Source organism: Esox lucius, chromosome 6 (assembly GCF_011004845.1).
Source record: "Esox lucius isolate fEsoLuc1 chromosome 6, fEsoLuc1.pri, whole genome shotgun sequence".
NCBI lineage: Eukaryota > Metazoa > Chordata > Actinopteri > Esociformes > Esocidae > Esox > Esox lucius.
In genome coordinates this window covers 6,390,259-6,405,209 of record NC_047574.1, presented here as the reverse complement: position 1 = coordinate 6,405,209, position 14,951 = coordinate 6,390,259, and the positions used below count along the sequence as shown (strand labels likewise).

The following is a 14,951-nucleotide window of genomic DNA, read 5'->3' as shown; positions in this document are numbered from 1 at the left end:
TTGTTGCACGTTTATACTGCTTTGGTAGAGGTGCATGCGAGAAGTGAGAGGTCAAGGGTTAAAAAGGTGATAATTCCCTGGAAAGAGGCAGAATATTATCGCAAAAGTCATGTAATCCCAAAACCCAGTTCCATGCTGATTTGGGATCAGTTAAGATGATCATTAGATGGACCAAGTCCTAGATCAGTCACTTTATGAATATGAAAAAAGAAAAAACGACTGTGGCATTAAGATGGGACTCGGGGTATTAAGGTGGGACTGGGGCATTAAGGTGGGACTGGGGGAATTACAATGGGACTGGGGGTATTACAATGGGACTGGGGGTATTACGATGGAACTGGGGCATTAAGATGGGACTGGGGGTATTACAATGGAACTGGGGGTATTACAATGGAACTGGGGGTATTACAATGGAACTGGGGGTATTACGATGGGACTGGGGGTATTACGGTGGGACTGGGGGTATTACGGTGGGACTGGGGGTATTACGGTGGGACTGGGGCATTAAGATGGGACTGGGGGTATTACGATGAGACTGGGGCATTAAGATGGGACTGGGGGTATTACGATGAGACTGGGGCATTAAGATGGGACTGGGGGTATTACGATGAGACTGGGGCATTAAGATGGGACTGGGGCATTAAGATGGGACTGGGGCATTAAGATGGGACTGGGGGTATTACAATGGAACTGGGGGTATTACAATGGAACTGGGGGTATTACAATGGAACTGGGGGTATTACGATGGGACTGGGGGTATTACGGTGGGACTGGGGGTATTACGGTGGGACTGGGGCATTAAGATGGGACTGGGGCATTAAGATGGGACTGGGGCATTAAGATGGGACTGGGGCATTAAGATAGGACTGGGGTTATTAAGGTGGGACTGGGGGTATTAAGGTGGGACTAGGGTAAGTATAACTTTTCCCAGTGGAACCATGGTGTTTTAATATGCAGGGTGAGGTAGGCTAAAACCCACCAATAGAAGCTTGGGGGCATTCAGAGGTCCACAGCAGTGAGATGTATTGGAATCATGAGTGAGCAGAGCGCGAGACAGTAGCGCCAAGTCTCCATCACCCTTTCCTACACTGTGGTGCTCTCTGAGCCACAGGATCACTCCGTCTAAAGGGCATCGAGCCGGTGTCTGTCCGAGAACTCACTGGGCCATGTGAGGGATTTGAGACCAGCTGACCTACCAAGGCTTGTCATATATAAGAGAGACATCTACCTGTGAGTGGGTAAAAGCTCAAGTGAATTTGTTTAGCTATTTTTGGCTGCTCGAACAGTGAAGGAATGATATTTAGCACTGACATTTTTTCTGACAGAAAAGACAAAACCTGACCGAAGGGAATACATGAACCTCATCCACATGAACCTCACCCACACGAACCACATCCACATGAACCTCATCCACACAAACCACATCCAGATGAATCACATCCACATGAACCACATCCACATGAACCACATCCACATGAACCTCATCCACATTAACCTCATCCACATTAACCTCATCCACACGAACCACATCCACACGAACCACATCCGCACGAACCACATCCACATTAACCTTATCCACACGAACCACATCCAGATGAATCACATCCGCCACCACTCATATTTATATGTTAGGATCCGTCTTAGAAGCACATAAAAGCATATACCAGGTCTTCTGGCGGCACCACCCTTAAGATGATGAGAAGAGCCAACTGAGATGCTGAGAGGAGAAAGGAGGAGGAGAATCTGCCCACAAAATGAGGTGGAATGGGAGCTGCACTTCATAAAATGCTGCCCAATATATGACCACATTAGAGACACAATTCCATTCTTCAAACATATGTCTAAATATGTTCATAGTGTTACAACACTAGACATAGTTAATAACATAACATTTGAAATGTCCCTATCCCTTTCAGATTTACAGTCACGAGAGAATGTGAACCTGCAGAATGCTGATAATGAACGGTAACTACAGTCGGTGTGAAGTCTAGTGTCTGTCAGTCAGTCTGTCTGTTTGACTCCGTGTGTCTGAGCCTGTGTCTGAGTGTTTGTGTATCTGTGTGTGTGTGTGTGTGTGTGTGTGTGTGTGTGACTATCTGTATCTGCGTTTGTGTGTGTGTGTGTGTGTGTGTGTGTGTGTGTGTGTTCACAGGGTAGCAGTAGACACCCAATAACAATGCTCTTCTCAGCAGGGCACAGTGTCACTCAAACATCCCGCCGAGGGCAGATGAACAGGACACACACACTGAGGGCCGATGAACAGGACACACACACTGAGGGCCGATGAACAGGACACACACACTGAGGGCCGATGAACAGGACACACACACTGAGGGCAGATGAACAGGGGACACACACTGAGGGCAGATGAACAGGACACACACACTGAGGGCCGATGAACAGGACACACACACTGAGGGCCGATGAACAGGACACACACACTGAGGGCAGATGAACAGGGGACACACACTGAGGGCAGATGAACAGGACACACACACTGAGGGCCGATGAACAGGACACACACACTGAGGGCAGATGAACAGGACACACACACTGAGGGCCGATGAACAGGACACACACACACTGAGGGCAGATGAACAGGACACACACACTGAGGGCCGATGAACAGGACACACACACTGAGGGCAGATGAACAGGACACACACACTGAGGGCCGATGAACAGGACACACACACTGAGGGCAGATGAACAGGACACACACACTGAGGGCCGATGAACAGGACACACACACACTGAGGGCAGATGAACAGGACACACACACTGAGGGCCGATGAACAGGACACACACACTGAGGGCAGATGAACAGGACACACACACCGAGGGCAGATGAACAGGACACACACACCCTGCTGGGCACAGATGGTACATTATTTCCCAAACATTCTCATCAAGACATGTCATCTTTCCTCCAGTCGCTCCTATCTGCTGCGGTAGTCATTATTCGTCAATCTGAAAATACCATGTACTCTCTCAGATCTCAGTACATTACAATGGTAGAGTGACTGTTGATGTGTGTGTGTGCTCATCTTCGAGCCACCTCCTGTCTTGAGCATCTGGCGTAGGCTTTATACTGTCTATTAGAGGAGAGGAGTGGATGGGGGGGGGTTTATTAAGGTTGATAAATAATCCTCCCTTACTCTCCAAGGACTACCGGTCTGTCTGTCTGTCTGTCTGTCTGTCATCAGTGTCCAATGGGAGGAGGACACGGAGTCAGGAGGGTTTATTCAAATCAACCCAGGCTAATGTCACACCATAAGCCAGTCACCTTGCCAATTCTTCCCCCAAAACACTAAAGATTCATCTCATCCACACCTATCCTCTCTCTCCTCTGTCTCCTCTGTCTCCTCTGTCTCCTCTCTCTCCTCTGTCTCCTCTCTCCCCCCCTCCCTCCTTTCTCTCCCCCCCTCCTCTCTCTCTGTCCATGCCTCTCTCCTTCCCTCTATGTTCTCCTCTTCTTCTCTCCTCTCACTCTCCCTCCCTCTGTCTTCTCTCTCTCCTCTCCTTCTCCTCTCTGGACAAATGGTTGTTCTGTAGCTCAGTATTTCTTCACACCACCCATCACTTTCATCAAAACCAGATTTAATTGCTCTCAATGAGGGGGAGGAAATACCATTGAGGTGTGTGTGTGTGTGTTCAGCATCCATAAAGTTGTTCTAGTGCTGATAGCTGCTACCCACCCAGAGGCTAGTCATGTTTACACACACACACACACACACACACACAAACCGATCCTGTCAGAGAGAGTTTACAAGGCTGTAGAACGAGCAGTGCCATCTGCCCCTGATCCATGGGGTAGCACAGAGTGTGTGTGTAGCACTGAAGTACAGAGTGACGTTTTGCTCCATTCTGGCACGCCTCACTTCCTCTAACGCTCCACTAATGTTTACAGACTTCAGACATTACATAACCACTGTGCACTGGGATTACATTACTAGGATACCAGGGGCCACATCACTAGGATACCAGGGGCCACATCACTAGGATACCAGGGGCCACATCACTAGGATACCAGGGGCCACATCACTAGGATACCGGTGACCACATTACTAGGATACCAGGGGCCACATCACTAAGATACCAGGGGCCACATCACTAGGATACCGGGGACCACATTACTAGGATACCAGGGGCCACATCACTAAGACACTGGGAGCAACACCACAGGGATACTGAGAGCCACATGAGTAGGATACCGGGGGTCACATCACTAGGATACCGGGGGTCACATCACTAAGACACCGGGGGTCACATCACTAGGATACCAGGGGCTACATCACAAGGATACCGGGGGTCACATCACTAAAATACCAGGGGCCCACATCAACACGATACTAGGGGCCACACCACAAAGACACTGAGAGCAACACCACAGGGATACTGAGAGCCACATGAGTAGGATACTGGGGGTCACATCACTAGGATACCGGGGGTCACATCACTAAGACACCGGGGGTCACATCACTAGGATACCAGGGGCTACATCACAAGGATACCGGGGGTCACATCACTAAAATACCAGGGGCCCACATCAACACGATACTAGGGGCCACACCACAAAGACACTGAGAGCAACACCACAGGGATACTGAGAGCCACATGAGTAGGATACTGGGGGTCACATCACTAAGACACCAGGGCCAAAATCACTAGGATACCAGGGGGTCACATCACTAAGATATTAGGGGCCACATCACTAAGATACCAGGGGCCCACATCACTAAGACACCGGGGGTCGCATCCCTAAGATACCGTGGGCCCACAACACCAAGATACTAGGGGCCATATCACTAAGACACATCACTAAGATACCAGGGGCCCACATCACTAAGATACCAGGGGCCCACATTACTAAAATACCAGGGGCCCACATCAATAAGACTGGGAGCAACACCACAGGGATACTGAGAGCCACATGAGTAGGATACCGGGGGCCACATACCAACACATTATGACTAAATGTAAAATGTGGATTAGATTTGTGTTATCCCTGTCATCTCATAGTGGCACACTCACACACACCTCCCACCTTTGGTCTCATATCATGCACTGGATTTAATTAGGTATGTGTTGGTGGATCGCCCACACCCCACAGCCCCTGTTCGACATACAAACACTCTGTGTGTGTGTGTGTACCTGCCCATCTGTGTGTACGCTAATTTTCACTACACACCAGTAGATTAAGGAGTGAATTTGTATTCAGTAACGAGACGTTAAGCCAGTCATGTCTGCAGCCAACAGCTCTCTTAATTCCGTTTAGTATTCTGTAAACACTTATCGGGCCGAGCTTCGTTAAGACAGCCCTCCTCCCCTCGCCTCTCATCTGTCTGCCCATCTCACAGGATCAAGGGCAGGAGAGGAGGAGATATCGCAAATCACATTATGGGACATGAAATTACCCCCCCCGCCCCCCCGCCCCCATCCACCCCCAACCAACCTGCAAATGCTTGGCCTTCACACGTTTAACCTTGAAGCTTGATTTTACTCCTGGTTGCAAAGAGGCTTCATAAAACATCCTAATCATATCCCATAAAAGCAGGCTGACATTACAACAATAGCAGTGGTGAGGTAATTATTTAATACCAGTTTCTTTGAGGGCAATGATGATGCATTGTGGTTTCATAACGCAGTACACCGTTCGAGCAGGGGATATTCACCTCCCAATAGACCTCCACCCTCCACAAGACAATGGAGGCTTTTGTGGCTTCGCCTTTGAGAACTCCTTGGTGGATAAAGCCAAGTGCAGATTCAAGAGCATGTCAATTAACAGGCATTCAATGAGAAGAATATCACGCAGTATGAGAAAATAATTAATAGCTAATTGGCCGTGGTAGCTGCTCCGCCATCTGACACCAGACAGGCAGGACACCAAGTTGTCTAACCACGCTGAGCTTTAAGCCCACTGGCGCCGTGAAATTCCACAGCGGATCGACCTGTGGGGCACCAATCAAAACGCTCACACGTGTTTTGAGCTGATATAACGGTCCCAATAAACTCCTGGCCCGCCCGGCGAGTCACAAGTCCCGCTGCGAGCTGAGGAACGTGGACCGCGACGGCCGGGTTGTGCCTCAGCCCGGGTTTGAGGTTAACCCTTTCGACTCTTTCTGGCCACAGATTTTTGTCCTGGCAAAAAACACTCTTCGCCATCTTTGCCCCTCTGCCTCAAGAGTTTCAAAATCAAAAATAAATAGAAAATTGGATGGTAAACCTCCAGACAGCTAGGCTCCTCCGCCAACAGAACTCAACAACATCCCAAATGGCACGCTATTCCCTTTTTAGTCCACTACTATAGACTGGGACAAAACAGGGCCATCTTGTGCTGCAATTAACCCCTGTCCCTGTTTCTGCATCATAAATGATTAGAAACACTGCCTCTGTCAATGAAATGATCTCTGTGCTGTATATGTATGTGTGTGTGTGTGTGTGTGGTGGAGAGAAAATAAGCACCACCTCTCAGCCACTGTGAATGAAATGATCTCAATGGAGGAACTCTGAGGTTGGGGTAGAAAGAGATCCCCCTGCTTTATCTCTCTACCCGTACAAATTAAGATGTGGTGTGTCTGTGTGGGTGTGGGTATGTGTGTGTGTGTGTGTGTGTGTGCGCGCGCGCGCCTCCGGAGAATAGAGCTAAAAGAAATTGGACTGCCTAACAAAATGTGTCTTTGAGATACAGTTATCTTTCCCCAATTTTTCATCTCCAAGAAAGAAATGAGCACTGTGTGTTGCACAAGAAAAGTCTGTCTTGGCGAGGAAGCAGCAAGAACTGAACATTTTGACAGTTCAGTATAAAGAGGCTCCTTAGTCTGAGCCATATCGGAGTGGTAGCAGAATTACCAGTGTTTCCCCTGCATTCACTGGAATAAACGCCAGGATGAACCAAAACCATCTTAAACGACATGGAGACCCACTGACAGTCTCAATGTTTGCATCATTACGACAAGTGAATATTTGCAAAGTTACACGGAATTAGATGTTAAATCTAATATATACTGGCAATCTCAGACCCGTGGCAAAATGTGAACAGTTACAGGAAATTAGACTTTAAAGAGCAACATTTCGATTCCAAGAGGAGGGCCTCAATGTCCAGTCGTAGACCACCCCATTGGTAACAGCTAGTATCAAATAGCTGTTTTTAGCCTGTGTTCAGACGGATGAGTATGGCACAGTGATTGGCATGATATTATGAACAACATTATAATAGACAATATATTAGAGATACTAGCAGCAGTAGCGATAGCAGCAGTAGCGATAGCAGTAGTTTTGATAGCAGCAGTAGCGATAGCAGGAGTAGCGATAGCAGCAGTATTGATAGCAGGAGTAGCGATAGCAGCAGTATTGATAGCAGCAGTAGCAATAGCACTAGTAGCAGTTTTAATAGTGGGTGTAATAAGAGTAATAGTAGTTGTAGTAGTAGTAGTAGGGGTAATAGTAGTGGTATAGTGGTAGTACCAGCAGTGGTAGTAGTAGCAGGAGTAGTAATTGCACTTGAAGTAGTGGTGGTGGCAATAGTAGTATAAGTAGTACTAGCAGTAATAGTAGCAGTAATCGAAGCAGTACAGTAGTAGTGCCAATAGTTTTACTGATGGCTACTGACCTTTGCTTCGTAAGTCTGTATCATTGTACAGGTTCCACTCCTTTTTTTAGTACGGGTGTCACCATAAATTAGCCAGGCTCTCCACTGAACCAACCCAGTCTTTGGTGCGGGATAAAGAGCATGTAGCTCTGCACAGCTTGTACCCCACAGCTTCCAGCAATCCCCCCCAAGCCCCCAGATGCACTGACACTCACTCCGACACTTTTGAGAAATGAAAAAAAGGAGTGAGAGAGAGAGAGAAAGAGAGAGCGCAATTCTGGGAGATAGAGCTAAGTCTCCACCAGCCCACAGAGACCAATTAAAAGCAGATATTCAAATTGACCCAAAAGCAACACAGACAGGCATTCATTTAACATCCCAAGTGGAGCCCTGCCCTGATAGTACCGCTACTGTCAAATGTATTTTCTTCCTTTCAAAATTCCTCACTCTGACCTAGTCCATTCAGATGACAAACAAACACAGGACGTCTCAGATGTGTGTGTGTGTGTGTGTGTGTATCACAGTACAGAGGTTGTAGTATCCAGCTAGACAACATAACCCCTATTATTTTAACCAGAGGCCATCCAGGCATAATGATCCAGTGTGCATTAGATAAGGTACAGGACCGTGTCAATGAGCCCACAGTGAAGCCTTTCAGACAACAGAGAACTGCAAGGAGAATGTTCTACGAATCTCACGGACGCAATCACAGAACTAGAACGCCTAGAAGGGGAACAACGGGTGGACTATTCCAGGCCCGTTCTGGTCATTCCTGTTTCTATGGCCGCCATCACAGCACAAGTTCCAAGTTCTGCAGGACCAAATGAGATCCATTTCCATGGTACAGGCAGCACCTATTTAGCAGGCCAGGGCCGGGGGACAGGGGTCAAACATCAGTAGGGGAAAGCCCTGAAGAGGGCCAGGGGAGGGAGGGACACGGTGTGTTCCCAAGGGGTCAGGAGGGCTAGTCCACGAGGGGTCACGTCAGAACCCCAGGCCAGTGGAAATGCACACTTCATACTACAGTCGGTCCCAAATAGCACACTACCTCCTTGGTCATGCACTAGGTTTAAAACAGGCCTTAGGGACCCTGGTCGTAGTAAGGCAGTATATATACAGCGCCATCGGAAAAAACTCAGACCCCTTCATTTTCTCTAATTCTTTTGGGTATAGGCTTAATTATGCAATATTTATGTATTTTGTGATTTATACAAAATAACCCATAATATCAAAGCAACAACACATTTTTAGACATTTGGCATCCTGTGTCCTTTGATCAGGCTTGAGATGTCTCTGAAAGTTGGCTGGAGTTCACAAATTAAATTTATTGGACATGATGTAGAATGGCACACTTGTCGATATAAGGTCCCACACTTCATAGTGCATGTCAGAGCATGAATCAAGCCATGAAGTCCAAGGAACTCTCCGTAGGCATTCAAGACAGTATTGTGTCAAGGCATAGATCTTTGGAAAGTTATAAATAAATTGCTAAAGCACTGAACGTTCCCAGGAGCACAGTGGGCTCCATCACTGAGAAATGGAAGAAATTTGGAACCATCAAGATCCTTCACAGAGTTGGCATTCTAACCAAACTATGTAACCAAGCGAGAAAAACATTGGTCTGGGAGGTGACCTAGAACCCTTTGGCCACACTAAAAGGTGTTCAGGGATTCTCTGCAGAAATAGGGAAAACCTGCCAGACGGACAACAATTTTTGCAATACTCCATCAATCAGGCCTTTATGGTGGTGGCTTCTGAGAAAAAGGCATATGAGAGCATTAGGAACAAGATTCTCTGGTCTGTTGAAAACAAAATCAAACCATTTGGGCTAAATGACAAGACCTAAGTCCGGCGAAAACAAGGTACCACTCATCACCTTGTTAAAACCATCCTTACAGTGAAGCATGGTGGTGGGAGCATCATGCTATGGGGATGCTTCTCAATGGCAGGGACTGGGGGAGTGGTCAGGAAGGATTACCGAGAGGAAAGTCCAGAAAGTTCCTGAAAAGAAACCTGATCCAGAGAGCACAGGACCTCAGATTGAGGCAAAGACTCCTTTTTCAACAAGACAACAACCTGAAGCACAAAGCCAAGATAACTCTGGAGTGGCTTCGGAACGAGTCTTGTGAACGCCTTCAAACGGACCAGCCATGACCCGAACTAAAACACTGTTGAACAATACGTCGGGACACCTGAAGATGCCAGTTTAAAATAAATAAAACGCAATTAATTATAATTTAAGTCTATAACAACAAAATGTGGAAAGAGGTTTGAATACTTCCCAAAGGCACGGTAAGTGGAATAAAGCAACATTTGGAATGCCCCCTGACTGCCTGGGAATACCTCCCCCCATCTTACATGTACGGTACTTCCAATAAATCCCCTGTAATGGCCTCCGGCCAGGCCAACTTTTTAACGCTGGGCTTAGCGGGGACTCTTATTCACCCCAAGACAGTGAGTGTGTGTCCCAAATAGCAAACCTATTCCCTAAGCTGAAGTAGGGTACTACATGGGGAATAGGGAGTTGTCCAGAAACATAGTGTGTGGTGACTGTTATTTACCCAGGGACTGAGGGGTTTATGTGTACATGTGTGATGGATAGATATATATTGTGTGTGTGTGTGTGCATACGTGTCTGATAGAGTCATACATATTGCAAGGCTGACGGATGCTCCTTGGAGATACTCCATTGAGTGATACTGTAGCTTTTTATATGGACAGCTACACCGCTCAGCTTGACTTGGCAACACAAGCACAGGAGAGGGAGGAGAGGGTAAAAAAAGGAGAATCGGAGGAGAGGACACTCCGAGAGGTGTATTAAAAACAAGGACTATCCAGTTTCTTCTAAAGCCCTCCAGTGTTTTCCCAGCCTGCCAGCGTGCTGTGACAACTTGCTGTGTATTGTGTCATGTCAGGACGGAGCCGTACAACAGATCTGGATTGAAACACGCTATCTCCTGTGGCTGGGAAGTAGGCTAAATATTTCAAAGAATAAACCTCCTAGCAAGGGAGAAACTACTCCCACTAACTACCACAGTCCCCCCCAAAAAAACACTGAAAAGATCTGATTAACCAGTTGAAGTTCCCTTCATTGAACATGATATACTACGACTGCTTCTGACAGGACAAGGCGAGTGAGAGAAAGAGAGAGAGAGAGAGAGAGAGAGAGAGGGGTAGCTAACACTCCAGAGGGGGTTGAGGGCGACTGGCCAGCTCATATTGCAGAGGCCTTCCTGCAGCTAGCAGAACTTGTGACCGAACACGCACACGTGAGCATTTCAGAATCCTTCGTGCGGCTAGCAGCACTTGCGACTGGTTGGACCCAGCTTAATGGTGCTTAATGGGCCTTTCCGACAAGGGCTCTTTGTTGTATTGAGCTGTCACTCCCTCCGTCCACAGACCAGGCCGGTCACCATATTAATGTTTCCTTACAATAGCCAGAGATAGAGCAGATGTCCAGGCTACATCTGTAGTGCCCTTATTCCTGCAGGCAAGGAGAAAGCAGTGTGTGTGTGTGTGTCTAAGAGTAAGTTTGTGTTGGGGGGGGGGGTCTGTGTGTGTGTGTGTGTGTGTGCCGTCCTCCCGCCCTTTCCCCCTGGCGCTAGCAGGGACACAAAGAGCTTCGTTCCGACGACGACCACCATTCTGCTTTCACACATCAATCAATCACATGCTCTAAAGACCTAGCCGCGCTACACAACAACCGCTGCCCACCAAAGATGGCGGACTGAAAGGAGATAGTTCACTCAGACCGTATTCCACTGAAAGTGATTGTCAGCTTTGGTCTGCTTGACAGGGTGGCTTTCCCTTAAGGCCAGGGGTATGCCTCGGTTGCACAGCGACCTGGAACATTTGTCTCGCACAGTCAAACATGGTGTACTCACGTACTTCTAATCTTCTAAATTTGCTTTGAAATTAAAGGGGGGGTGGGGGGGAGATATTACCCCCCTGGGAGAAAGGGAGGTGCATGAACTTTAGACCAATCATAGTATGGGAACTTGAGAGGAAGTAAAGAAAGCAAGAAAATAAATGATGTGCGCCAATTGTCGAAAGCCCAACCCCCCCCCCCCCCCCCCCACAAAAAAACAAAACATTAATTTGCCTTTATACATCAATGTGATAATTGCTGGGGAGTGACCCCCAAGTGAGCTGTCTTGCTCCCTCTTCGGGCTTTGACATACGCCAAACCAATGGATCCCAACGTTTGCAATTACGGGAAACACCAAATCTCAGTCAAAAGTGAGACTGACCGAGGCCTATTCCAGAAAATGTAAAGATGTAAATTCCATATAATCCTATCTTGAAAATCTTCAATGTAAATTACACAGACACTATAGTTCACTCTCCACTACACCCATAGAATAACACACACACACACACACACACAGTTGTTTCACATCAACAACTTAGGTACTACATCACTACATTTGTTAATGTCTTACTTTCAACTGATTTAACGGAATCTATGGCCGAAACAAACCCACTACAACTGGTTTACACTGTCTCCATACTCCAGGCAATTACTTAATAAGAACTAATTAACCAGACCTATCTTATCAAACCAGCTGAATAAATAGACTAACTAATTTGGATTGGAACACTACTGCTAAAAGAGCAATACGTTGTTCTGTGTTTGAATTTATGGCAAGGTCTGAGTGATGAAGCCTGAACATGATTGTAGCGCACACACACACACCACACACACACACACACACACACACACACAAACAAATGCAATTAGATGGGGGCTGGATGTTGTGTTTTCAACATGTGGGTAACAGAAAATGCAATGCATGTTCCACAATGGATGGATCTTAATCCCACTACAAAGGCGACTGGATTGTTAAGTCAAATTCAATAAATAAAGTATGCACTATAATATGTAAAGACAACGCTATAATGGAACGACCTCTGTAAAACAATTAATCATTCGGCTCAGGCGCACAATTATTTGGGTAATGGATTCGTCTAGATGAACATCTACTTTCAAATACTTATCAAACTTAAAAAAATTATCAAGCGGTCTATCAAAATTAAATAATAGAGATACAACTATAAATAAAATCTCGTAGCAGTTCTTCAAAAGCAGAAGAGTTAGGTAGGCTAGCTGAAGATTGTCGTCCTTGGTTTGTTAGGGTTCATGCACGCTGGATTTGGCTGACAAGACTCTGTAGCAAATGTGGTGTATTGTAATAAATTACATATGTAAAGATGCATAAACGCGTGTCGTTTGCTAGCGGACAAGATTTCAAATCCAGTGTCGATGTTTTATGCATTTTGTCTCGCAGACAACAGTGATAAACGATATAAATCATTCTACTGGAAAATGTCGAACATAATGTCATTCCCCAGGGTACACACACCAGAAGCACAACACAAGTCTTATGAAGAGGGAAACTTAACTAGCTATTCACCAAAATAACGCACTTCCCATTTTGTAAACCAAACCCACTTCTCACTCTGTCTGCCGTTTACGATGTTCTCTCCACATGGCTTGCAAGCTACAGTAGTCGAGTTGAAGTGAAGATGTGCGATATGGAGCGAAAATAGGTAAATCTTCAGGCTATGGCTACATTTTTGACAGTTGAGCTAGGTATGCTTTGTGCGGTGGTCAAATACTGTAATGTCCTCAGCAAACAATTCACTCGACCATTCTTTTCCTTCGTGGTGCATTGAGGTGAACACAACAAACATGACCAAAGCTAATGCGGTCATCAATTCAAAATAGCTCGAGTACTGCAAACAGTTATACAATATTATAGACTATAATACTCAAACATGATCGTATATTTTTATATATATAATCAAATACATATATATATATACACACACACACACACACACACATATATAAATATATATATATATATATATATATATATATATATATGTGTGTGTGTAATGAAATCTTACCTGTATAGATGACGTTTATCGCAAGTTCAGAAGAAGCCGACTTTACGCACACATGACCACCATCATACGTTTGTGAAAAAAAAAGACCCCTACAGATTTGGTCTAGGCTACAGCTGATCCACCTTTAAATGCCAAAACTTAATTCTCCTAGCGCGATGAATAGGATGCTGTCGACCGTTTCCGATGTAGAAGGCGACTGTAGGCAATCGATGCAAATTATTAGTAAAGTACAATGCAGAATGGTATGTGACGTGGTTCTGACCAAAACACGGTCTCAAAAAGACAGCGATAAATAGGTGGCTATCTAACAGTTTCTGTGGTTTCTTTTTTCCCTTTTTTTCTCTCCACCTCTCTCTCTCTCTCTCTCTCTCTCTGTCACTCTGTCTCCCTCACTCACTCTCTTTTTTTAGCCAAGGCGGGGTTTTGTGTCGTTAAACCAATGACATAAACCTATAAGAGACAGCCTCGCCCCCCTACACTCTTCTGTTCAAACACTACTGTTCTGTGTGGATTAGCCTCGGGTGAGCGGGCGCTATTCTGCGCGAGCAGACCCTGAGAGCGTTCCAAACGGCAACATATTCACTTGAGCACTGCTTTCAACCAGCTTCCGGTCCTAGTTCTGGGTCCAAATCCACTCACTTTGGGAATAGGTTGTGATTTGGGACGGCCTCTGTACTCTGAGCCGGGCCACTGTGCAGTGACTGTCACCACTTGCTGTGTAGGTTAATAAGTGACAGAGAGTAACGTTATAGGGTCGGAGATGGATGTTGGCGCTCCCCTATCTTCCACCATCGTTCTTTAAATTACTATGTATTTAAATGTACTACTGTCAAATGAGCTGATCAGTTTCAATGATTGATGTGATGTAGACCTAGGGCAATCAATGACGTGTCATGCTTCTTTTCTTGAAAACAAAAAATTACTGTGAACAACTTTTTTTGGCTTTCTGAAAACAATGTCAATCAATACAGCTCTTTCTATTTAATACTTGCCATCATGAACGTAACTGACAGTGAAACATTCAAATTTATGTCGATGGAAGATAAGCTCATTCCAGGTAGGCAAACTGTTGCTCATGAGATCAACAGTTGACCCCACCCTAGACAAACACCAGTTGCTAATGTTACACAAGGAGAAAATTCCCAGGTATTAGGCTGAGTTTGGATACTGGAGGCAGTTTGTATAGGCAAGTTATTGCTTCAGATAAACATTTAGGAGGCCCACAGACTGTAACACATTTTTGTTTCCTCTGTAAATATGTGAATCAGTCAATTGCAATTATAACTAATAGATTTCAACCAGCCTTTTTGCAAAGAAATGTTTCTTTGTAATGTGCCGACACAGTAGCTCATTTGATTGAGTCTTCCGTATATTATTTCTTAATCTTTTTTTTACTGGAAGCTTGTAGGAAGTTTACCATGTATGCATGATGTTTGTATATGGAATT

General features: G+C 45.8%; 1 protein-coding gene across 1 annotated transcript in view; it reads right to left on the bottom strand.

Annotated features, from left to right (window-relative positions):
* LOC105009368 (C-terminal-binding protein 2) overlaps positions 1-13,880 on the bottom strand; it is a 96,614-nt gene extending 82,734 nt beyond the window's left edge. The window contains exon 1 of the mRNA XM_034292611.1: positions 13,505-13,880. The gene's annotated coding sequence lies outside the window, so the exon portion shown is untranslated. The remainder of the gene's footprint in view (positions 1-13,504) is intronic.
* Positions 13,881-14,951: the final 1,071 nt, after the last annotated feature.